Source organism: Phyllobates terribilis, unplaced genomic scaffold, assembly GCF_046119375.1.
Source record: "Phyllobates terribilis strain yellow unplaced genomic scaffold, ASM4611937v1 Scaffold_7__3_contigs__length_470593459, whole genome shotgun sequence".
NCBI lineage: Eukaryota > Metazoa > Chordata > Amphibia > Anura > Dendrobatidae > Phyllobates > Phyllobates terribilis.
The window spans coordinates 351,534,332-351,558,273 of NW_027362767.1; positions in this window are offsets into that span (position 1 = coordinate 351,534,332).

A 23,942-nucleotide genomic window follows, 5' to 3' on the forward strand; every position below is an offset into this window, starting at 1 on the left:
ATGATTTAAAACTCTTCCATTGTTCTCAGAATTCCGTTGACGTTTAAAAATGCTTCGGAACTCTTCCATTGTTTTCGGAATTCCGCTGATGTTTAAAAATGCTTCAGAACTCTTCCATTGTCCTCGGAATTCCGCTGAAGTTTAAAAATGCTTCGGAACTCTTCCTTTGTTCTCAATATTCCTTTGACATTTAAAATTGCTTCGGAAGTCTTCTATTGTTCTCGGAATTCCACTGACGTTTAAAAATGCTTCGGTACTCTTCTATTGTTCTCGAAATTCCGCTGACTTTTAAAAATGCTTCGGAACTCTCTATAGTTCTCGGAATTCTGCTGACATTTAAACATGCTTTGGAACTCTTTTATTGTTCTCGGAATTCCGCTGAAGTTTAAAAATCCTTCGGTACTCTTCTATTGTTCTCGAAATCTGCTGAATTTTAAAAATCCTTCGGAACTCTTCTATAGTTCTCGGAATTCTGCTGACGTTTAAAAATGCTTCGGAACTCTTCCATTGTTCTCGGAATTCCGCTGAAGCTTAAAAATGCTTCGCAACTCTTCCATTGTTCTCGGAATTCTGCTGACGTTTAAAAATGCTTTGGAACTCTTTCATTGTTCCCGGAATTCCACTGAAGTTTAAAAATGCTTCGGAACCTTTCCATTGTTCTCGGAATTCCGCTGATGTTTAAAAATGCATCGAAACTCTTCCATTGTTATCGGAATTCCGCTGATGTTTAAAAATGCTTCAGAACTCTTCCATTGTCCTCGGAATTCCGCTGAAGTTTAAAAATGCTTCGGAACTCTTCCTTTGTTCTCAATATTCCTTTGACATTTAAAATTGCTTCGGAAGTCTTCTATTGTTCTCGGAATTCCACTGACGTTTAAAAATGCTTCGGAACTCTTCCATTGTTCTCGGAATTCTGCTGAAGTTTAAAAATGCTTCGGAACTCTTCCATTGTCCTCGGAATTCCGCTGAAGTTTAAAAATGCTTCGGAACTCTTCCATTGTTCTCGGAATTCCGCTGACGTTTAGAAATGCTTCGGAACTCTTCCATTATTCTCGGAATTCCGCTGAAGTTTAAAAATGCTTTGGAACTCTTCCATTATTCTCGGAATTCTGCTGAAGTTTAAAAATGCTTCGGAACTCTTCCATTGTTCTCGGAATTCCGCTGACGTTTAAAAATGCATCAGAACTCTTCCTTTGTTCTCGGAATTCTGCTGAATTTAAAAAATGCTTCGGAACTCTTCCATTGTTCTCGGAATTCCGCTGAAGTTTAAAAATTCTTTGGAACTCTTCCATTGTTCCCGGAATTACGCTGAAGTTTAAAAAGGCTTTGGAACTCTTCCATTGTTCCCGGAATTACGCTGAAGTTTAAAAAGGCTTCGGAACTCTTCCTCTATTCTCGGAATTCCGCTGACGTATAAAAATGCTTCGGATCTCTTCCATTGTTCTCAAAATTCTGTTGACGTTTAAAAATGCTTCGGAACACTTTCATTGTTATCATAGTTCCAATGATGTTTAAAAATGCTTCGGAACTCTTCCATTGTTCTCGGAATTCGGCTGAAGTTTAAAAATGCTTCGGAACTCTTCCATTGTTCTCAGAATTCCGTTGACGTATACAAATGCTTCGGAACACTTTCATTGTTATCGGAATTCCGCTGACGTTTAAAAATGCTTCGGAACTCTTCCATTGTTCTCGGAATACTGCTGAAGTTTAAAAATGCTTCGGATCTCTTCCATTGTTCTAGGAATTCAGCTGAAGTTTAAAAATGCTTCGGAACTCTTGCATTGTTCCCGTAATTCCGCTGAAGTTTAAAAATGCTTCGGAACTCTTCCATTATTCTCGGAATTCCGCTGAAGTTTAAAAATGCTTTGGAACTCTTCCATTGTTCCCGGAACTACGTTGATGTTTAAAAAGGCTTCGTAACTCTTCCTTTGTTATCAGAATTCCGCTGACTTTTAAAAATGCTTCGGAACTAATACATTGTCCTCAGAATTCCACTGAAGTTTAAAAATGCTTCGGAACTCTTCCTCTGTTCTCGGAATTACTTTGACGTTTAAAAATGCTTCGGAACTCTTCCATAGTTCTCGGAATTCTGCTGACGTTTAAAATGCTTCGGAACTCTTGCATTGTTCTCGGAATTCCGCTGAAGCTTAAAAATGCTTCGCAACCCTTCCATTGTTCTCGGAATTCCGCTGAAGTTTAAAAATGCTTCGAAACTCTTCAATTGTTCTCGGAATTCTGCTGACATTTAAAAATGCTACGGAACTCTTCCATTGTTCTCGGAATTCCACTGAAGTTTAAAAATGCTTCGGAACCTTTCCATTGTTCTCGGAATTCCGCTGACGTTTAAAAATGCATCGGAACTCTTCCTTTGTTATCGGAATTCCGCTGATGTTTAAAAATTCTTCAGAAGTCTTCCATTGTCCTCGGAATTCCGCTGACGTATAAAAATGTTTCGGAACTCTTCCATTGTTCTCCGAATTCCGTTGACGTTTAAAAATGCTTCGGAACTCTTCCATTGTTCTCTGAATTCAGCTGACGTTTAAAAATGCTTCGGAACTCTTCCATTATTCTTGGAATTCTGCTGAATTTTAAAAATGCTTCGGAACTCTTCTATAGTTCTCGGAATTCTGCTGACGTTTAAAAATGCTTTGGAACTCTTTAATAGTTCTCGGAATTCCGCTGAAGTTTAAAAATGCTTTGGAACTCTTCTATTGCTCCCGGAACAACACTGACGTTTAAAAAGCTTTCGGAACTCTTCTTTTTTTCTCGGAATTCTGCTGACTTATAAAAATGCTTCGGAACTCTTCCATTGTTCTCAGAATACCGTTGACGTTTAAAAATGCTTCGGAACACTTTCATTGTTCTCAGAATTCTGCTGAAGTTTGAAAATGCTTCGGAACTCTTCCTTTGTTCTTGGAATTCCTTTGACATTTAAAATTGCTTTGGAACTCTTCTATTGTTCTCGGAATTCCAATGACATTTAGAAATGCTTCGGTACTCTTCTATTCTTCTCGGAATTCCGCTGACATTTAAAAATGCTTCGGAACTCTTCTATAGTTCTCGGAATTCTGCTGACGTTTAAAAATGCTTCCGAACTGTTCCATTGTTCTCGGAATTCTGCTGAAGTTTAAAAATGCTTCGGAACTCTTCCATTGTTCTCGGAATTCCGCTGAAGTTTAAAAATGCTTTGGAACTCTTCCATTGTTCTCGGAATTCCGTTGAAGTTTAAAAATGCTTTTTAACTCTTCTATTGTTCCCGGAATTACGCTGAAGTTTAAAAAGGCTTCGGAACTCTTCCTTTATTCTCGGAATTCCGCTGACGTATGAAAATGTTTTGGAACTCTTCCATTGTTCTCAGAATTCCGTTGACGTTTAAAAATGCTTCGGAACTCTTCCATTGTTCTCGGAATTCAGCTGACGTTTAAAAATGCTTCGGAACTCTTCCATTATTCTTGGAATTCTGCTGAATTTTAAAAATGATTCGAAACTCTTCCATTGTTCTCGGAATTCCGCTGAAGTTTAAAAAGGCTTTGGAACTCTTCCATTGTTCCCGGAATTAAGCTGAAGCTTAAAAAGGCTTCGGAACTCTTCCTTTTTTCTCGGAATTCCGCTGACATATAAAAATGATTCAAAACTCTTCCATTGTTCTCAGAATTCCGTTGACGTTTAAAAATGCTTCGGAACTCTTCCATTGTTTTCGGAATTCCGCTGATGTTTAAAAATGCTTCAGAACTCTTCCATTGTCCTCGGAATTCCGCTGAAGTTTAAAAATGCTTCGGAACTCTTCCTTTGTTCTCAATATTCCTTTGACATTTAAAATTGCTTCGGAAGTCTTCTATTGTTCTCGGAATTCCACTGACGTTTAAAAATGCTTCGGTACTCTTCTATTGTTCTCGAAATTCCGCTGACTTTTAAAAATGCTTCGGAACTCTCTATAGTTCTCGGAATTCTGCTGACATTTAAACATGCTTTGGAACTCTTTTATTGTTCTCGGAATTCCGCTGAAGTTTAAAAATCCTTCGGTACTCTTCTATTGTTCTCGAAATCTGCTGAATTTTAAAAATCCTTCGGAACTCTTCTATAGTTCTCGGAATTCTGCTGACGTTTAAAAATGCTTCGGAACTCTTCCATTGTTCTCGGAATTCCGCTGAAGCTTAAAAATGCTTCGCAACTCTTCCATTGTTCTCGGAATTCTGCTGACGTTTAAAAATGCTTTGGAACTCTTTCATTGTTCCCGGAATTCCACTGAAGTTTAAAAATGCTTCGGAACCTTTCCATTGTTCTCGGAATTCCGCTGATGTTTAAAAATGCATCGAAACTCTTCCATTGTTATCGGAATTCCGCTGATGTTTAAAAATGCTTCAGAACTCTTCCATTGTCCTCGGAATTCCGCTGAAGTTTAAAAATGCTTCGGAACTCTTCCTTTGTTCTCAATATTCCTTTGACATTTAAAATTGCTTCGGAAGTCTTCTATTGTTCTCGGAATTCCACTGACGTTTAAAAATGCTTCGGAACTCTTCCATTGTTCTCGGAATTCTGCTGAAGTTTAAAAATGCTTCGGAACTCTTCCATTGTCCTCGGAATTCCGCTGAAGTTTAAAAATGCTTCGGAACTCTTCCATTGTTCTCGGAATTCCGCTGACGTTTAGAAATGCTTCGGAACTCTTCCATTATTCTCGGAATTCCGCTGAAGTTTAAAAATGCTTTGGAACTCTTCCATTATTCTCGGAATTCTGCTGAAGTTTAAAAATGCTTCGGAACTCTTCCATTGTTCTCGGAATTCCGCTGACGTTTAAAAATGCATCAGAACTCTTCCTTTGTTCTCGGAATTCTGCTGAATTTAAAAAATGCTTCGGAACTCTTCCATTGTTCTCGGAATTCCGCTGAAGTTTAAAAATTCTTTGGAACTCTTCCATTGTTCCCGGAATTACGCTGAAGTTTAAAAAGGCTTTGGAACTCTTCCATTGTTCCCGGAATTACGCTGAAGTTTAAAAAGGCTTCGGAACTCTTCCTCTATTCTCGGAATTCCGCTGACGTATAAAAATGCTTCGGATCTCTTCCATTGTTCTCAAAATTCTGTTGACGTTTAAAAATGCTTCGGAACACTTTCATTGTTATCATAGTTCCAATGATGTTTAAAAATGCTTCGGAACTCTTCCATTGTTCTCGGAATTCGGCTGAAGTTTAAAAATGCTTCGGAACTCTTCCATTGTTCTCAGAATTCCGTTGACGTATACAAATGCTTCGGAACACTTTCATTGTTATCGGAATTCCGCTGACGTTTAAAAATGCTTCGGAACTCTTCCATTGTTCTCGGAATACTGCTGAAGTTTAAAAATGCTTCGGATCTCTTCCATTGTTCTAGGAATTCAGCTGAAGTTTAAAAATGCTTCGGAACTCTTGCATTGTTCCCGTAATTCCGCTGAAGTTTAAAAATGCTTCGGAACTCTTCCATTATTCTCGGAATTCCGCTGAAGTTTAAAAATGCTTTGGAACTCTTCCATTGTTCCCGGAACTACGTTGATGTTTAAAAAGGCTTCGTAACTCTTCCTTTGTTATCAGAATTCCGCTGACTTTTAAAAATGCTTCGGAACTAATACATTGTCCTCAGAATTCCACTGAAGTTTAAAAATGCTTCGGAACTCTTCCTCTGTTCTCGGAATTACTTTGACGTTTAAAAATGCTTCGGAACTCTTCCATAGTTCTCGGAATTCTGCTGACGTTTAAAATGCTTCGGAACTCTTGCATTGTTCTCGGAATTCCGCTGAAGCTTAAAAATGGTTCGCAACCCTTCCATTGTTCTCGGAATTCCGCTGAAGTTTAAAAATGCTTCGAAACTCTTCAATTGTTCTCGGAATTCTGCTGACATTTAAAAATGCTACGGAACTCTTCCATTGTTCTCGGAATTCCACTGAAGTTTAAAAATGCATCAGAACTCTTCCTTTGTTCTCGGAATTCTGCTGAATTTAAAAAATGCTTCGGAACTCTTCCATTGTTCTCGGAATTCCGCTGAAGTTTAAAAATTCTTTGGAACTCTTTCATTGTTCCCGGAATTACGCTGAAGTTTAAAAAGGCTTTGGAACTCTTCCATTGTTCCCGGAATTACGCTGAAGTTTAAAAAGGCTTCGGAACTCTTCCTCTATTCTCGGAATTCCGCTGACGTATAAAAATGCTTCGGATCTCTTCCATTGTTCTCGGAATTCTGTTGACGTTTAAAAATGCTTCGGAACACTTTCATTGTTATCATAGTTCCAATGATGTTTAAAAATGCTTCGGAACTCTTCCATTGTTCTCGGAATTCGGCTGAAGTTTAAAAATGCTTCGGAACTCTTCCATTGTTCTCAGAATTCCGTTGACGTATACAAATGCTTCGGAACACTTTCATTGTTATCGGAATTCCGCTGACGTTTAAAAATGCTTCGGAACTCTTCCATTGTTCTCGGAATTCTGCTGAAGTTTAAAAATGCTTCGGATCTCTTGCATTGTTCCCGTAATTCCGCTGAAGTTTAAAAATGCTTCGGAACTCTTCCATTATTCTCGGAATTCCGCTGAAGTTTAAAAATGCTTTGGAACTCTTCCATTGTTCCCGGAACTACGTTGATGTTTAAAAAGGCTTCGTAACTCTTCCTTTGTTATCAGAATTCCGCTGACTTTTAAAAATGCTTCGGAACTAATACATTGTCCTCAGAATTCCACTGAAGTTTAAAAATGCTTCGGAACTCTTCCTCTGTTCTCGGAATTACTTTGACGTTTAAAAATGCTTCGGAACTCTTCCATAGTTCTCGGAATTCTGCTGACGTTTAAAATGCTTCGGAACTCTTGCATTGTTCTCGGAATTCCGCTGAAGCTTAAAAATGCTTCGCAACCCTTCCATTGTTCTCGGAATTCCGCTGAAGTTTAAAAATGCTTCGAAACTCTTCAATTGTTCTCGGAATTCTGCTGACATTTAAAAATGCTACGGAACTCTTCCATTGTTCTCGGAATTCCACTGAAGTTTAAAAATGCTTCGGAACCTTTCCATTGTTCTCGGAATTCCGCTGACGTTTAAAAATGCATCGGAACTCTTCCTTTGTTATCGGAATTCCGCTGATGTTTAAAAATTCTTCAGAAGTCTTCCATTGTCCTCGGAATTCCGCTGACGTATAAAAATGTTTCGGAACTCTTCCATTGTTCTCCGAATTCCGTTGACGTTTAAAAATGCTTCGGAACTCTTCCATTGTTCTCTGAATTCAGCTGACGTTTAAAAATGCTTCGGAACTCTTCCATTATTCTTGGAATTCTGCTGAATTTTAAAAATGCTTCGGAACTCTTCTATAGTTCTCGGAATTCTGCTGACGTTTAAAAATGCTTTGGAACTCTTTAATAGTTCTCGGAATTCCGCTGAAGTTTAAAAATGCTTTGGAACTCTTCTATTGCTCCCGGAAAAACACTGAAGTTTAAAAAGCTTTCGGAACTCTTCTTTTTTTCTCGGAATTCTGCTGACTTATAAAAATGCTTCGGAACTCTTCCATTGTTCTCAGAATACCGTTGACGTTTAAAAATGCTTCGGAACACTTTCATTGTTCTCAGAATTCTGCTGAAGTTTGAAAATGCTTCGGAACTCTTCCTTTGTTCTTGGAATTCCTTTGACATTTAAAATTGCTTTGGAACTCTTCTATTGTTCTCGGAATTCCAATGACATTTAGAAATGCTTCGGTACTCTTCTATTCTTCTCGGAATTCCGCTGACATTTAAAAATGCTTCGGAACTCTTCTATAGTTCTCGGAATTCTGCTGACGTTTAAAAATGCTTCCGAACTGTTCCATTGTTCTCGGAATTCTGCTGAAGTTTAAAAATGCTTCGGAACTCTTCCATTGTTCTCGGAATTCCGCTGAAGTTTAAAAATGCTTTGGAACTCTTCCATTGTTCTCGGAATTCCGTTGAAGTTTAAAAATGCTTTTTAACTCTTCTATTGTTCCCGGAATTACGCTGAAGTTTAAAAAGGCTTCGGAACTCTTCCTTTATTCTCGGAATTCCGCTGACGTATGAAAATGTTTTGGAACTCTTCCATTGTTCTCAGAATTCCGTTGACGTTTAAAAATGCTTCGGAACTCTTCCATTGTTCTCGGAATTCAGCTGACGTTTAAAAATGCTTCGGAACTCTTCCATTATTCTTGGAATTCTGCTGAATTTTAAAAATGATTCGAAACTCTTCCATTGTTCTCGGAATTCCGCTGAAGTTTAAAAAGGCTTTGGAACTCTTCCATTGTTCCCGGAATTAAGCTGAAGCTTAAAAAGGCTTCGGAACTCTTCCTTTTTTCTCGGAATTCCGCTGACATATAAAAATGATTCAAAACTCTTCCATTGTTCTCAGAATTCCGTTGACGTTTAAAAATGCTTCGGAACTCTTCCATTGTTTTCGGAATTCCGCTGATGTTTAAAAATGCTTCAGAACTCTTCCATTGTCCTCGGAATTCCGCTGAAGTTTAAAAATGCTTCGGAACTCTTCCTTTGTTCTCAATATTCCTTTGACATTTAAAATTGCTTCGGAAGTCTTCTATTGTTCTCGGAATTCCACTGACGTTTAAAAATGCTTCGGTACTCTTCTATTGTTCTCGAAATTCCACTGACTTTTAAAAATGCTTCGGAACTCTCTATAGTTCTCGGAATTCTGCTGACATTTAAACATGCTTTGGAACTCTTTTATTGTTCTCGGAATTCCGCTGAAGTTTAAAAATCCTTCGGTACTCTTCTATTGTTCTCGAAATCTGCTGAATTTTAAAAATCCTTCGGAACTCTTCTATAGTTCTCGGAATTCTGCTGACGTTTAAAAATGCTTTGGAACTCTTTAATAGTTCTCGGAATTCCGCTGAAGTTTAAAAATGCTTTGGAACTCTTCCATTGCTCCCGGAACAACGCTGAAGTTTAAAAAGCCTTCGGAACTCTTCTTTTGTTCTCGGAATTCTGCTGACTTATAAAAATGCTTCGGAACTCTTCCATTGTTCTCAGAATACCGTTGACATTTAAAAATGCTTCGGAACACTTTCATTGTTCTCAGAATTCTGATGAAGTTTGAAAATGCTTCGGAACTCTTCCTATGTTCTTGGAATTCCTTTGACATTTAAAATTGCTTTGGAACTCTTCCATTGTTCTCGGAATTCCACTGACATTTATAAATGCTTCGGTACTCTTCTATTGTTCTCGGAATTCCGCTGACATTTAAAAATGCTTCGGAACTCTTCTATAGTTCTCGGAATTCTGCTGACGTTTAAAAATGCTTCCGAACTGTTCCATTGTTCTCGGAATTCCGCTGAAGCTTAAAAATGCTTCGGAACTTTTCCATTGTTCTCAGAATTCCGTTGAAGTTTAAAAATGCTTTGGAACTCTCCTATTGTTCCCGGAATTACGCTGAAGTTTAAAAAGGCTTCGGAACTCTTCCATTATTCTCGGAATTCTGCTGACGTATAAAAATGTTTCGGAACTCTTCCATTGTTCTCAGAATTCCGTTGACGTTTAAAAATGCTTCGGAACTCTTTCATTGTTCCCGGAATTCCACTGAAGTTTAAAAATGCTTCGGAACCTTTCCATTGTTCTCGGAATTCCGCTGACGTTTAAAAATGCATCGGAACTCTTCCTTTGTTCTCGGAATTCCTTTGACATTTAAAATTGCTTCGGAAGTCTTCTATTGTTCTTGGAATTCCACTGACGTTTAAAAATGCTTCGTTACTCTTCTATTGTTCTCGAAATTCCGCTGACATTTAAAAATGCTTCGGAACTCTTCTATAGTTCTCGGAATTCTGCTGACGTTTAAAAATGCTTTGGAACTCTTTTATTGTTCTCGGAATTCCGCTGAAGTTTTAAAATCCTTCGGTACTCTTCTATTGTTCTCGAAATTCCGCTGACGTTTAAAAATGCTTTGGAACTCTTTAATAGTTCTCGGAATTCCGCTGAATTTTAAAAATGCTTTGGAACTCTTCCATTGCTCCCGGAACAACGCTGAAGTTTAGAAAGCCTTCGGAACTCTTCTTTTGTTCTCGGAATTCTGCTGACTTATAAAAATGCTTCGGAACTCTTCCATTGTTCTCAGAATACCGTTGACGTTTAAAAATGCTTCGGAACACTTTCATTGTTCTCAGAATTCTGCTGAAGTTTGAAAATGCTTCGGAATTCTTCCTTTATTCTTGGAATTCCTTTGACATTTAAAATTGCTTTGGAACTCTTCTATTGTTCTCGGAATTCCAATGACATTTAGAAATGCTTCGGTACTCTTCTATTGTTCTCGGAATTCCGCTGACATTTAAAAATGCTTCGGAACTCTTCTATAGTTCTCGAAATTCTGCTGACGTTTAAAAATGCTTCCGAACTGTTCCATTGTTCTCGGAATTCTGCTGAAGTTTAAAAATGCTTTGGAACTCTTCCATTGTTCTCGGAATTCCGCTGAAGTTTAAAAATGCTTCGGAACTCTTCCACTGTTCTCGGAATTCCGTTGAAGTTTAAAAATGCTTTGGAACTCTTCTATTGTTCCCGGAATTACGCTGAAGTTTAAAAAGGCTTCGGAACTCTTCCTTTATTCTCGGAATTCCGCTGACGTATAAAAATGTTTCGGAACTCTTCCATTGTTCTCCGAATTCCGTTGACGTTTAAAAATGCTTCGGAACTCTTCCATTGTTCTCGGAATTCAGCTGACGTTTAAAAATGCTTCGGAACTCTTCCATTATTCTTGGAATTCTGCTGAATTTTAAAAATGCTTCGGAACTCTTCTATAGTTCTCGGAATTCTGCTGACGTTTAAAAATGCTTTGGAACTCTTTAATAGTTCTCGGAATTCCGCTGACATTTAAAAATGCTTTGGAACTCTTCCATTGCTCCCGGAACAACGCTGAAGTTTAAAAAGCCTTCGGAACTCTTCTTTTGTTCTCGGAATTCTGCTGACTTATAAAAATGCTTCGGAACTCTTCCATTGTTATCAGAATACCGTTGACATTTAAAAATGCTTCGGAACACTTTCATTGTTCTCAGAATTCTGATGAAGTTTGAAAATGCTTCGGAACTCTTCCTATGTTCTTGGAATTCCTTTGACATTTAAAATTGCTTTGGAACTCTTCCATTGTTCTCGGAATTCCACTGACATTTATAAATGCTTCGGTACTCTTCTATTGTTCTCGGAATTCCGCTGACATTTAAAAATGCTTCGGAACTCTTCTATAGTTCTCGGAATTCTGCTGACGTTTAAAAATGCTTCCGAACTGTTCCATTGTTCTCGGAATTCCGCTGAAGCTTAAAAATGCTTCGGAACTTTTCCATTGTTCTCAGAATTCCGTTGAAGTTTAAAAATGCTTTGGAACTCTCCTATTGTTCCCGGAATTACGCTGAAGTTTAAAAAGGCTTCGGAACTCTTCCATTATTCTCGGAATTCTGCTGACGTATAAAAATGTTTCGGAACTCTTCCATTGTTCTCAGAATTCCGTTGACGTTTAAAAATGCTTCGGAACTCTTTCATTGTTCCCGGAATTCCACTGAAGTTTAAAAATGCTTCGGAAACTTTCCATTGTTCTCGGAATTCCGCTGACGTTTAAAAATGCATCGGAACTCTTCCTTTGTTATCGGAATTCTGCTGATGTTTAAAAATGCTTCAGAAGTCTTCCATTGTCCTCGGAATTCCGCTGAATTTTAAAAATGCTTCGGAACTCTTCCTTTGTTCTCGGAATTCCTTTGACATTTAAAATTGCTTCGGAAGTCTTCTATTGTTCTTGGAATTCCACTGACGTTTAAAAATGCTTCGGTACTCTTCTATTGTTCTCGAAATTCCGCTGACATTTAAAAATGCTTCGGAACTCTTCTATAGTTCTCGGAATTCTGCTGACGTTTAAAAATGCTTTGGAACTCTTTTATTGTTCTCGGAATTCCGCTGAAGTTTAAAAATCCTTCGGTACTCTTCTATTGTTCTCGAAATTCCGCTGACGTTTAAAAATGCTTTGGAACTCTTTAACAGTTCTCGGAATTCCGCTGAATTTTAAAAATGCTTTGGAACTCTTCCATTGCTCCCGGAACAACGCTGAAGTTTAGAAAGCCTTCGGAACTCTTCTTTTGTTCTCGGAATTCTGCTGACTTATAAAAATGCTTCGGAACTCTTCCATTGTTCTCAGAATACCGTTGACGTTTAAAAATGCTTCGGAACACTTACATTGTTCTCAGAATTCTGCTGAAGTTTGAAAATGCTTCGGAATTCTTCCTTTATTCTTGGAATTCCTTTGACATTTAAAATTGCTTTGGAACTCTTCTATTGTTCTCGGAATTCCAATGACATTTAGAAATGCTTCGGTACTCTTCTATTGTTCTCGGAATTCCGCTGACATTTAAAAATGCTTCGGAACTCTTCTATAGTTCTCGAAATTCTGCTGACGTTTAAAAATGCTTCCGAACTGTTCCATTGTTCTCGGAATTCTGCTGAAGTTTAAAAATGCTTCGGAACTCTTCCATTGTTCTCGGAATTCCGCTGAAGTTTAAAAATGCTTCGGAACTCTTCCACTGTTCTCGGAATTCCGTTGAAGTTTAAAAATGCTTTGGAACTCTTCTATTGTTCCCGGAATTACGCTGAAGTTTAAAAAGGCTTCGGAACTCTTCCTTTATTCTCGGAATTCCGCTGACGTATAAAAATGTTTCGGAACTCTTCCATTGTTCTCCGAATTCCGTTGACGTTTAAAAATGCTTCGGAACTCTTCCATTGTTCTCGGAATTCAGCTGACGTTTAAAAATGCTTCGGAACTCTTCCATTATTCTTGGAATTCTGCTGAATTTTAAAAATGCTTCGGAACTCTTCTATAGTTCTCGGAATTCTGCTGACGTTTAAAAATGCTTTGGAAGTCTTTAATAGTTCTCGGAATTCCGCTGACATTTAAAAATGCTTTGGAACTCTTCCATTGCTCCCGGAACAACGCTGAAGTTTAAAAAGCCTTCGGAACTCTTCTTTTGTTCTCGGAATTCTGCTGACTTATAAAAATGCTTCGGAACTCTTCCATTGTTATCAGAATACCGTTGACGTTTAAAAATGCTTCGGAACACTTTCATTGTTCTCAGAATTCTGCTGAAGTTTGAAAATGCTTCGGAACTCTTCCTTTGTTCTTGGAATTCCTTTGACATTTAAAATTGCTTTGGAACTCTTCCATTGTTCTCGGAATTCCACTGACGTTTAAAAATGCTTCGGTACTCTTCTATTGTTCTCGAAATTCCGCTGACATTTAAAAATGCTTCGGAACTCTTCTATAGTTCTCGGAATTCTGTTGACGTTTAAAAATGCTTTGGAACTCTTTTATTGTTCTCGGAATTCTGTTGAAGTTTAAAAATCCTTCGGTACTCTTCTATTGTTCTCGAAATTCCGCTGACGTTTAAAAATGCTTTGGAACTCTTTAATAGTTCTCGGAATTCCGCTGAAGTTTAAAAATGCTTTGGAACTCTTCCATTGCTCCCGGAACAACGCTGAAGTTTAAAAAGCCTTCGGAACTCTTCTTTTGTTCTCGGAATTCTGCTGACTTATAAAAATGCTTCGGAACTCTTCCATTGTTCTCAGAATACCGTTGACATTTAAAAATGCTTCGGAACACTTTCATTGTTCTCAGAATTCTGCTGAAGTTTGAAAATGCTTCGGAACTCTTCCTATGTTCATGGTATTCCTTTGACATTTAAAATTGCTTTGGAACTCTTCCATTGTTCTCGGCATTCCACTGACATTTATAAATGCTTCGGTACTCTTCTATTGTTCTCGGAATTCCGCTGACATTTAAAAATGATTCGGAACTCTTCTATAGTTCTCGGAATTCTGCTGACGTTTAAAAATGCTTCCAAACTGTTCCATTGTTCTCGGAATTCCGCTGACGTATAAAAATGTTTCGGAACTCTTCCATTGTTCTCAGAATTCCGTTGACGTTTAAAAATGCTTCGGAACTCTTCCATTGTTCTCGGAATTCAGCTGACGTTTAAAAGTGCTTCGGAAATCTTCCATTATTCTTGGAATTCTGCTGAATTTTAAAAATGCTTCGGAACTCTTCCATTGTTCCCGGAATTCCGCTGAATTTTAAAAATGATTCGAAACTCTTCCATTGTTCTCGGAATTCCGCTGGAGTTTAAAAAGGCTTTCGAACTCTTCCATTGTTCCCAGAATTAAGCTGAAGTTTAAAAAGGCTTCGGAACTCTTCCTTTTTTCTCGGAATTCCGTTGACATATAAAAATGATTCGGAACTCTTCTATTGTTCTCGGAATTCCGCTGACATTTAAAAATGATTCGGAACTCTTCCATTGTTCTCAGAATTCCGTTGACGTTTAAAAATGCTTCGGAACTCTTCCATTGTTTTCGGAATTCCGCTGATGTTTAAAAATGCTTCAGAACTCTTCCATTGTCCTCAGAATTCCGCTGAAGTTTAAAAATGCTTCGGAACTCTTCCTTTGTTCTCAATATTCCTTTGACATTTAAAATTGCTTCGGAAGTCTTCTATTGTTCTCGGAATTCCACTGACGTTTAAAAATGCTTCGGTACTCTTCTATTGTTCTCGAAATTCCGCTGACGTTTAAAAATGCTTTGGAACTCTTTAATAGTTCTCGGAATTCCGCTGACATTTAAAAATGCTTTGGAACTCTTCCATTGCTCCCGGAACAACGCTGAAGTTTAAAAAGCCTTCGGAACTCTTCTTTTGTTCTCGGAATTCTGCTGACTTATAAAAATGCTTCGGAACTCTTCCATTGTTATCAGAATACCGTTGACATTTAAAAATGCTTCGGAACACTTTCATTGTTCTCAGAATTCTGATGAAGTTTGAAAATGCTTCGGAACTCTTCCTATGTTCTTGGAATTCCTTTGACATTTAAAATTGCTTTGGAACTCTTCCATTGTTCTCGGAATTCCACTGACATTTATAAATGCTTCGGTACTCTTCTATTGTTCTCGGAATTCCGCTGACATTTAAAAATGCTTCGGAACTCTTCTATAGTTCTCGGAATTCTGCTGACGTTTAAAAATGCTTCCGAACTGTTCCATTGTTCTCGGAATTCCGCTGAAGCTTAAAAATGCTTCGGAACTTTTCCATTGTTCTCAGAATTCCGTTGAAGTTTAAAAATGCTTTGGAACTCTCCTATTGTTCCCGAAATTACGCTGAAGTTTAAAAAGGCTTCGGAACTCTTCCATTATTCTCGGAATTCTGCTGACGTATAAAAATGTTTCGGAACTCTTCCATTGTTCTCAGAATTCCGTTGACGTTTAAAAATGCTTCGGAACTCTTTCATTGTTCCCGGAATTCCACTGAAGTTTAAAAATGCTTCGGAACCTTTCCATTGTTCTCGGAATTCCGCTGACGTTTAAAAATGCATCGGAACTCTTCCTTTGTTATCGGAATTCTGCTGATGTTTAAAAATGCTTCAGAAGTCTTCCATTGTCCTCGGAATTCCGCTGAATTTTAAAAATGCTTCGGAACTCTTCCTTTGTTCTCGGAATTCCTTTGACATTTAAAATTGCTTCGGAAGTCTTCTATTGTTCTTGGAATTCCACTGACGTTTAAAAATGCTTCGGTACTCTTCTATTGTTCTCGAAATTCCGCTGACATTTAAAAATGCTTCGGAACTCTTCTATAGTTCTCGGAATTCTGCTGACGTTTAAAAATGCTTTGGAACTCTTTTATTGTTCTCGGAATTCCGCTGAAGTTTAAAAATCCTTCGGTACTCTTCTATTGTTCTCGAAATTCCGCTGACGTTTAAAAATGCTTTGGAACTCTTTAACAGTTCTCGGAATTCCGCTGAATTTTAAAAATGCTTTGGAACTCTTCTATTGTTCTCGAAATTCCGCTGACGTTTAAAAATGCTTTGGAACTCTTTAATAGTTCTCGAAATTCCGCTGACGTTTAAAAATGCTTTGGAACTCTTTTAATGTTTTCGGAATTCCGCTGAAGTTTAAAAATCCTTCGGTACTCTTCTATTGTTCTCGAAATTCTGCTGACATTTAAAAATGCTTCGGAACTCTTCTATAGTTCTCGGAATTCTGCTGACGTTTAAAAATGCTTCCGAACTGTTCCATTGTTCTCGGAATTCTGCTGAAGTTTAAAAATGCTTCGGAACTCTTCCATTGTTCTCGGAATTCCGCTGAAGTTTAAAAATGCTTCGGAACTCTTCCATTGTTCTCGGAATTCCGCTGGAGTTTAAAAAGGCTTTGGAACTCTTCCATTGTTCCCAGAATTAAGCTGAAGTTTAAAAAGGCTTCGGAACTCTTCCTTTTTTCTCGGAATTCCGCTGACATATAAAAATGATTCGGAACTCTTCCATTGTTCTCAGAATTCCGTTGACGTTTAAAAATGCTTTGCAACCCTTCCATTGTTCTCGGAATTCCGCTGAAGTTTAAAAATGCTTCGAAACTCTTCAATTGTTCTCGGAATTCTGCTGACATTTAAAAATGCTTCGGAACCTTTCCATTGTTCTCGGAATTCCGCTGACGTTTAAAAATGCATCGGAACTCTTCCTTTGTTATCGGAATTCCGCTGATGTTTAAAAATGCTTCAGAAGTCTTCCATTGTCCTAGGAATTCCGCTGAAGTTTAAAAATGCTTCGGAACTCTTCCTTTGTTCTCGGAATTCCTTTGACATTTAAAATTGCTTCGGAAGTCTTCTATTGTTCTCGGAATTCCACTGACGTTTAAAAATGCTTCGGTACTCTTCTATTGTTCTCGAAATTCCGCTGAATTTTAAAAATGCTTCGGAACTCTTCTATAGTTCTCGGAATTCTGCTGACGTTTAAAAATGCTTTGGAACTCTTTAATAGTTCTCGGAATTCCGCTGAAGTTTAAAAATGCTTTGGAACTCTTCCATTGCTCCCGGAACAACGCTGAAGTTTAAAAAGCCTTCGGAACTCTTCTTTTGTTCTCGGAATTCTGCTGACTTATAAAAATGCTTCAGAACTCTTCCATTGTTCTCAGAATACCGTTGACGTTTAAAAATGCTTCGGAACACTTTCATTGTTCTCAGAATTCTGCTGAAGATTGAAAATGCTTCGGAACTCTTCCTTTGTTCTTGGAATTCCTTTGACATTTAAAATTGCTTCGGAAGTCTTCTATTGTTCTCGGAATTCCACTGACGTTTAAAAATGCTTCGGTACTCTTCTATTGTTCTCGAAATTCCGCTGACGTTTAAAAATGCTTTGGAACTCTTTAATAGTTCTCGGAATTCCGCTGAAGTTTAAAAATGCTTTGGAACTCTTCCATTGCTCCCGAAACAACGCTGAAGTTTAAAAAGCCTTCGGAACTCTTCTTTTGTTCTCGGAATTCTGCAGACTTATAAAAATGCTTCGGAACTCTTCCATTGTTCTCAGAATACCGTTGACGTTTAAAAATGCTTCGGAACACTTTCTTTGTTCTCAGAATTCTGCTGAAGTTTGAAAATGCTTCGGAATTCTTCCTTTGTTCTTGGAATTCCTTTGACATTTAAAATTGCTTTGGAACTCTTCTATTGTTCTCGGAATTCCAATGACATTTAGAAATGCTTCGGTACTCTTCTATTGTTCTCGGAATTCCGCTGACATTTAAAAATGCTTCGGAACTCTTCTATAGTTCTCGAAATTCTGCTGACGTTTAAAAATGCTTCCGAACTGTTCCATTGTTCTCGGAATTCTGCAGAAGTTTAAAAATGCTTCGGAACTCTTCCATTGTTCTCGGAATTCCGCTGAAGTTTAAAAATGCTTCGGAACTCTTCCACTGTTCTCGGAATTCCGTTGAAGTTTAAAAATGCTTTGGAACTCTTCTATTGTTCCCGGAATTACGCTGAAGTTTAAAAATGCTTCGGAACTCTTCCACTGTTCTCGGAATTCAGCTGACATTTAAAAATGCTTCGGAACTCTTCCATTATTCTTGGAATTCTGCTGAATTTTAAAAATGCTTCGGAACTCTTCTATAGTTCTCGGAATTCTGCTGACGTTTAAAAATGCTTTGGAACTCTTTAATAGTTCTCGGAATTCCGCTGAAGTTTAAAAATGCTTTGGAACTCTTCCATTGCTCCCGGAACAACGCTGAAGTTTAAAAAGCCTTCGGAACTCTTCTTTTGTTCTCGGAATTCTGCTGACTTATAAAAATGCTTCGGAACACTTTCATTGTTCTCAGAATTCTGCTGAAGTTTGAAAATGCTTCGGAACTCTTCCTTTGTTCTTGGAATTCCTTTGACATTTAAAATTGCTTTGGAACTCTTCCATTGTTCTCGGAATTCCACTGACATTTATAAATGCTTCGGTACTCTTCAATTGTTCTCGGAATTCCGCTGACATTTAAAAATGCTTCGGAACTCTTCTATAGTTCTCGGAATTCTGCTGACGTTTAAAAATGCTTCCGAACTGTTCCATTGTTCTCGGAATTCTGCTGAAGTTTAAAAATGCTTCGGAACTCTTCCATCGTTCTCGGAATTCCGCTGAAGTTTAAAAATGCTTCGGAACTCTTCCATTGTTCTCGGAATTCCGTTGAAGTTTAAAAATGCTTTGGAACTCTCCTATTGTTCCCGGAATTACGCTGAAGTTTAAAAAGGCTTCGGAACTCTTCCATTATTCTTGGAATTCCGCTGACGTATAAAAATGTTTCGGAACTCTTCCATTGTTCTCGGAATTCAGCTGACGTTTAAAAATGCTTCGGAACTCTTCCATTATTCTTGGAATTCTGCTGAATTATAAAAATGCTTCGGAACTCTTCCATTATTCCCGGAATTCCGCTGAATTTTAAAAATGATTCGAAACTCTTACATTGTTCTCGGAATTCCGCTGGAGTTTAAAAAGGCTTTGGAACTCTTCCATTGTTCCCAGAATTAAGCTGAAATTTAAAAAGGCTTCGGAACTCTTCCTTTTTTCTCAGAATTCCGCTGACATATAAAAATGATTCGGAACTCTTCCATTGTTCTCAGAATTCCGTTGACGTTTAAAAATGCTTCGGAACTCTTCCTCTGTTCTCGGAATTACTGTGACGTTTAAAAATGCTTCGGAACTCTTCTATAGTTCTCGGAATTCTGCTGACGTTTAAAAATGCTTCCGAACTCTTCCATTGTTCTCGGAATTCCGCTGAAGCTTATAAATGCTTCGCAACTCTTCCATTGTCCTTGGAATTCCGCTGAAGTTTAAAATTGCTTCGGAACTCTTCTATTGTTCTCGGAATTCCGCTGACGTTTAAAAATGCTTCAGAACTCTTCCATTGTTCTCGGAATTCTGCTGAATTTAAAAAATGCTTCGGAACGCTTCCTTTGTTCTCGGAATTCCGCTGAAGTTTAAAAATGCTTTGGAACTCTTCCATTGTTCCTGGAATTACGCTGACGTTTAAAAATGCTTCGGAACTCTTGCATTGTTCTCGGAATTCCGCTGAAGCTTAAAAATGCTTCGCAACCCTTCCATTGTTCTCGGAATTCCGCTGAAGTTTAAAAATGCTTCGAAACTCTTCAATTGTTCTCGGAATTCTGCTGACGTTTAAAAATGCTTTGGAACTCTTTAATAGTTCTTGGAATTCCGCTGAAGTTTAAAAATGCTTTCGAACTCTTCCATTGCTCCCGGAACAACGCTGAAGTTTAAAAAGCCTTCGGAACTCTTCTTTTGTTCTCGGAATTCCGCTGACATTTAAAAATGCTTCGGAACTCTTCTATAGTTCTCTGAATTCTGCTGACGTTTAAAAATGCTTCCGAACTGTTCCATTGTTCTCGGAATTCTGCTGAGGATTAAAAATGCTTTGGAACTCTTCCATTGTTCTCGGAATTCAGCTGACGTTTAAAAATGCTTCGGAACTCATCCATTATTCTTGGAATTCTGCTGAATTTTAAAAATGCTTCTCAACTCTTCTATAGTTCTTGGAATTCTGCTGACGTTTAAAAATGCTTTGGAACTCTTTAATAGTTCTCGGAATTCCGCTGAAGTTTAAAAATGCTTTGGAACTCTTCCATTGCTCCCGAAACAACACTGAAGTTTAAAAAGCCTTCGGAACTCTTCTTTTGTTCTCGGAATTCTGCTGACTTATAAAAATGCTTCGGAACTCTTCCATTGTTCTCAGAAAACCGTTGACATTTAAAAATGCTTCGGAACACTTTCATTGTTCTCAGAATTCTGCTGAAGTTTGAAAATGCTTCGGAACTCTTCCTTTGTTCTTGGAATTCCTTTGACATTTAAAATTGCTTTGGAACTCTTCTATTGTTCTCGGAATTCCAATGACATTTAGAAATGCTTCGGTACTCTTCTATTGTTCTTGGAATTCCGCTGACATTTAAAAATGCTTCGGAACTCTTCTATAGTTCTCGGAATTCTGCTGACGTTTAAAAATGCTTCCGAACTGTTCCATTGTTCTCGGAATTCTGCTGAAGTTTAAAAATGCTTCGGAACTCTTCCATTGTTCTCGGAATTCCGCTGAAGTTTAAAAATGCTTCGGAACTCTTCTATAGTTCTCGGAATTCTGCTGACGTTTAAAAATGCTTTGGAACTCTTTTATTGTTCTCGGAATTCCGCTGAAGTTTAAAAATCCTTCGGTACTCTTCTATTGTTCTCAAAATTCTGCTGACATTTAAAAATGCTTCGGAACTCTTCTATAGTTCTCGGAATTCTGATGACGTTTAAAAATGCTTCCGAACTGTTCCATTGTTCTCGGAATTCTGCTGAAGTTTAAAAATGCTTCGGAACTCTTCCATTATTCTCGGAATTCCGCTGAAGTTTAAAAATGCTTCGGAACTCTTCCATTGTTCTCGGAATTCCGTTGAAGTTTAAAAATGCTTTGGAACTCTCCTATTGTTCCCGGAATTACGCTGAAGTTTAAAAAGGCTTCGGAACTCTTCCATTATTCTCGGAATTCCGCTGACGTATAAAAATGTTTCGGAACTCTTCCATTGTTCTCAGAATTCCGTTGACGTTTAAAAATGCTTCGGAACTCTTCCATTGTTCTCGGAATTCAGCTGACTTTTAAAAATGTTTCGGAACTCTTCCATTATTCTTGGAATTCTGCTGAATTTTAAAAATGCTTCGGAACTCTTCCATTGTTCCCGGAATTCCGCTGAATTTTAAAAATGATTCGAAACTCTTCCATTGTTCTCGGAATTCCGCTGGAGTTTAAAAAGGCTTTGGAACTCTTCCATTGTTCCCAGAATTAAGCTGAAGTTTAAAAAGGCTTCGGTACTCTTCCTTTTTTCTCGGAATTCCGCTGACATATAAAAATGATTCGGAACTCTTCCATTGTTCTCAGAATTCCATTGACGTTTAAAAATGCTTCGCAACCCTTCCATTGTTCTCGGAATTCCGCTGAAGTTTAAAAATGCTTCGGAACTCTTTCATTGTTCCCGGAATTCGACTGAAGTTTAAAAATGCTTCGGAACCTTTCCATTGTTCTCGGAATTCCGCTGACGTTTAAAAATGCATCGGAACTCTTCCTTTGTTATCGGAATTCCGCTGATGTTTAAAAATGCTTCAGAAGTCTTCCATTGTCCTCGGAATTCCGCTGAAGTTTAAAAATGCTTCGGAACTCTTCCTTTGTTCTCGGAATTCCTTTGACATTTAAAAATGCTTCGGTACTCTTCTATTGTTCTCGAAATTCCGCTGACTTATAAAAATGCTTTGGAACACTTTCATTGTTCTCAGAATTCTGCTGAAGTTTGAAAATGCTTCGGAACTCTTCCTTTGTTCTTGGAATTCCTTTGACATTTAAAATTGCTTTGGAACTCTTCCATTGTTCTCGGAATTCCACTGACATTTATAAATGCTTCGGTACTCTTCAATTGTTCTCGGAATTCCGCTGACATTTAAAAATGCTTCGGAACTCTTCTATAGTTCTCGGAATTCTGCTGACGTTTAAAAATGCTTCCGAACTGTTCCATTGTTCTCGGAATTCTGCTGAAGTTTAAAAATGCTTCGGAACTCTTCCATCGTTCTCGGAATTCCGCTGAAGTTTAAAAATGCTTCGGACCTCTTCCATTGTTCTCGGAATTCCGTTGAAGTTTAAAAATGCTTTGGAACTCTCCTATTGTTCCCGGAATTACGCTGAAGTTTAAAAAGGCTTCGGAACTCTTCCATTATTCTTGGAATTCCGCTGACGTATAAAAATGTTTCGGAACTCTTCTATTGTTCTCAGAATTCCGTTGACGTTTAATTATGCTTCGGAACTCTTCCATTGTTCTCGGAATTCAGCTGACGTTTAAAAATGCTTCGGAACTCTTCCATTATTCTTGGAATTCTGCTGAATTATAAAAATGCTTCGGAACTCTTCCATTATTCCCGGAATTCCGCTGAATTTTAAAAATGATTCGAAACTCTTACATTGTTCTCGGAATTCCGCTGGAGTTTAAAAAGGCTTTGGAACTCTTCCATTGTTCCCAGAATTAAGCTGAAGTTTAAAAAGGCTTCGGAACTCTTCCTTTTTTCTCAGAATTCCGCTGACATATAAAAATGATTCGGAACTCTTCCATTGTTCTCAGAATTCCGTTGACGTTTAAAAATGCTTCGGAACTCTTCCTCTGTTCTCGGAATTACTGTGACGTTTAAAAATGCTTCGGAACTCTTCTATAGTTCTCGGAATTCTGCTGACGTTTAAAAATGCTTCCGAACTCTTCCATTGTTCTCGGAATTCCGCTGAAGCTTATAAATGCTTCGCAACTCTTCCATTGTCCTTGGAATTCCGCTGAAGTTTAAAATTGCTTCAGAACTCTTCCATTGTTCTCGGAATTCTGCTGAATTTAAAAAATGCTTCGGAACGCTTCGTTTGTTCTCGGAATTCCGCTGAAGTTTAAAAATGCTTTGGAACTCTTCCATTGTTCCTGGAATTACGCTGAAGTTTAAAAAGGCTTCGGAACTCTTCCTCTATTCTCGGAATTCCGCTGACATATAAAAATGATTTGGAACACTTCCATTGTTCTCAGAATTCCGTTGACGTATACAAATGCTTCGGAACACTTTCATTGTTATCGGAATTCCGCTGACGTTTAAAAATGCTTCGGAACTCTTGCATTGTTCCCGTTATTCCGCTGAAGTTTAAAAATGCTTCCGAACTCTTCCATTATTCTCGGAATTCTGCTGAAGTTTAAAAATGCTTTGGAACTCTTCCATTGTTCCCGGAACTACGTTGATGTTTAAAAAGGCTTCGTAACTCTTCCTTTGTTATCGGAATTCCGCTGACTTTTAAAAATGCTTCGGAACTATTACATTGTCCTCAGAATTCCGCTGAAGTTTAAAAATGCTTCGGAACTCTTCCGCTGTTCTCGGAATTACTTTGACGTTTAAAAATGCTTCGGAACTCTTCCATAGTTCTCGGAATTCTGCTGACGTTTAAAAATGCTTCGGAACTCTTGCATTGTTCTCGGAATTCCGCTGAAGCTTAGAAATGCTTCGCAACCCTTCCATTGTTCTCGGAATTCCGCTGAAGTTTAAAAATGCTTCGAAACTCTTCAATTGTTCTCGGAATTCTGCTGACGTTTAAAAATGCTTTGGAACTCTTTAATAGTTCTTGGAATTCCGCTGAAGTTTAAAAATGCTTTCGAACTCTTCCATTGCTCCCGGAACAACGCTGAAGTTTAAAAAGCCTTCGGAACTCTTCTTTTGTTCTCGGAATTCTGCTGACTTATAAAAATGCTTCGGAACTCTTCCATTGTTCTCAGAATACCGTTGACGTTTAAAAATGCTTCGGAACACTTTCATTGTTCTCAGAATTCTGCTGAAGTTTGAAAATGCTTCGGAACTCTTCCTTTGTTCTTTGAATTCCTTTGACATTTAAAATTGCTTTGGAACTCTTCTATTGTTCTCGGAATTCCAATGACATTTAGAAATGCTTCGGTACTCTTCTATTGTACTCGGAATTCCGCTGACATTTAAAAATGCTTCGGAACTCTTCTATAGTTCTCTGAATTCTGCTGACGTTTAAAAATGCTTCCGAACTGTTCCATTGTTCTCGGAATTCTGCTGAAGATTAAAAATGCTTTGGAACTCTTCCATTGTTCTCGGAATTCCGCTG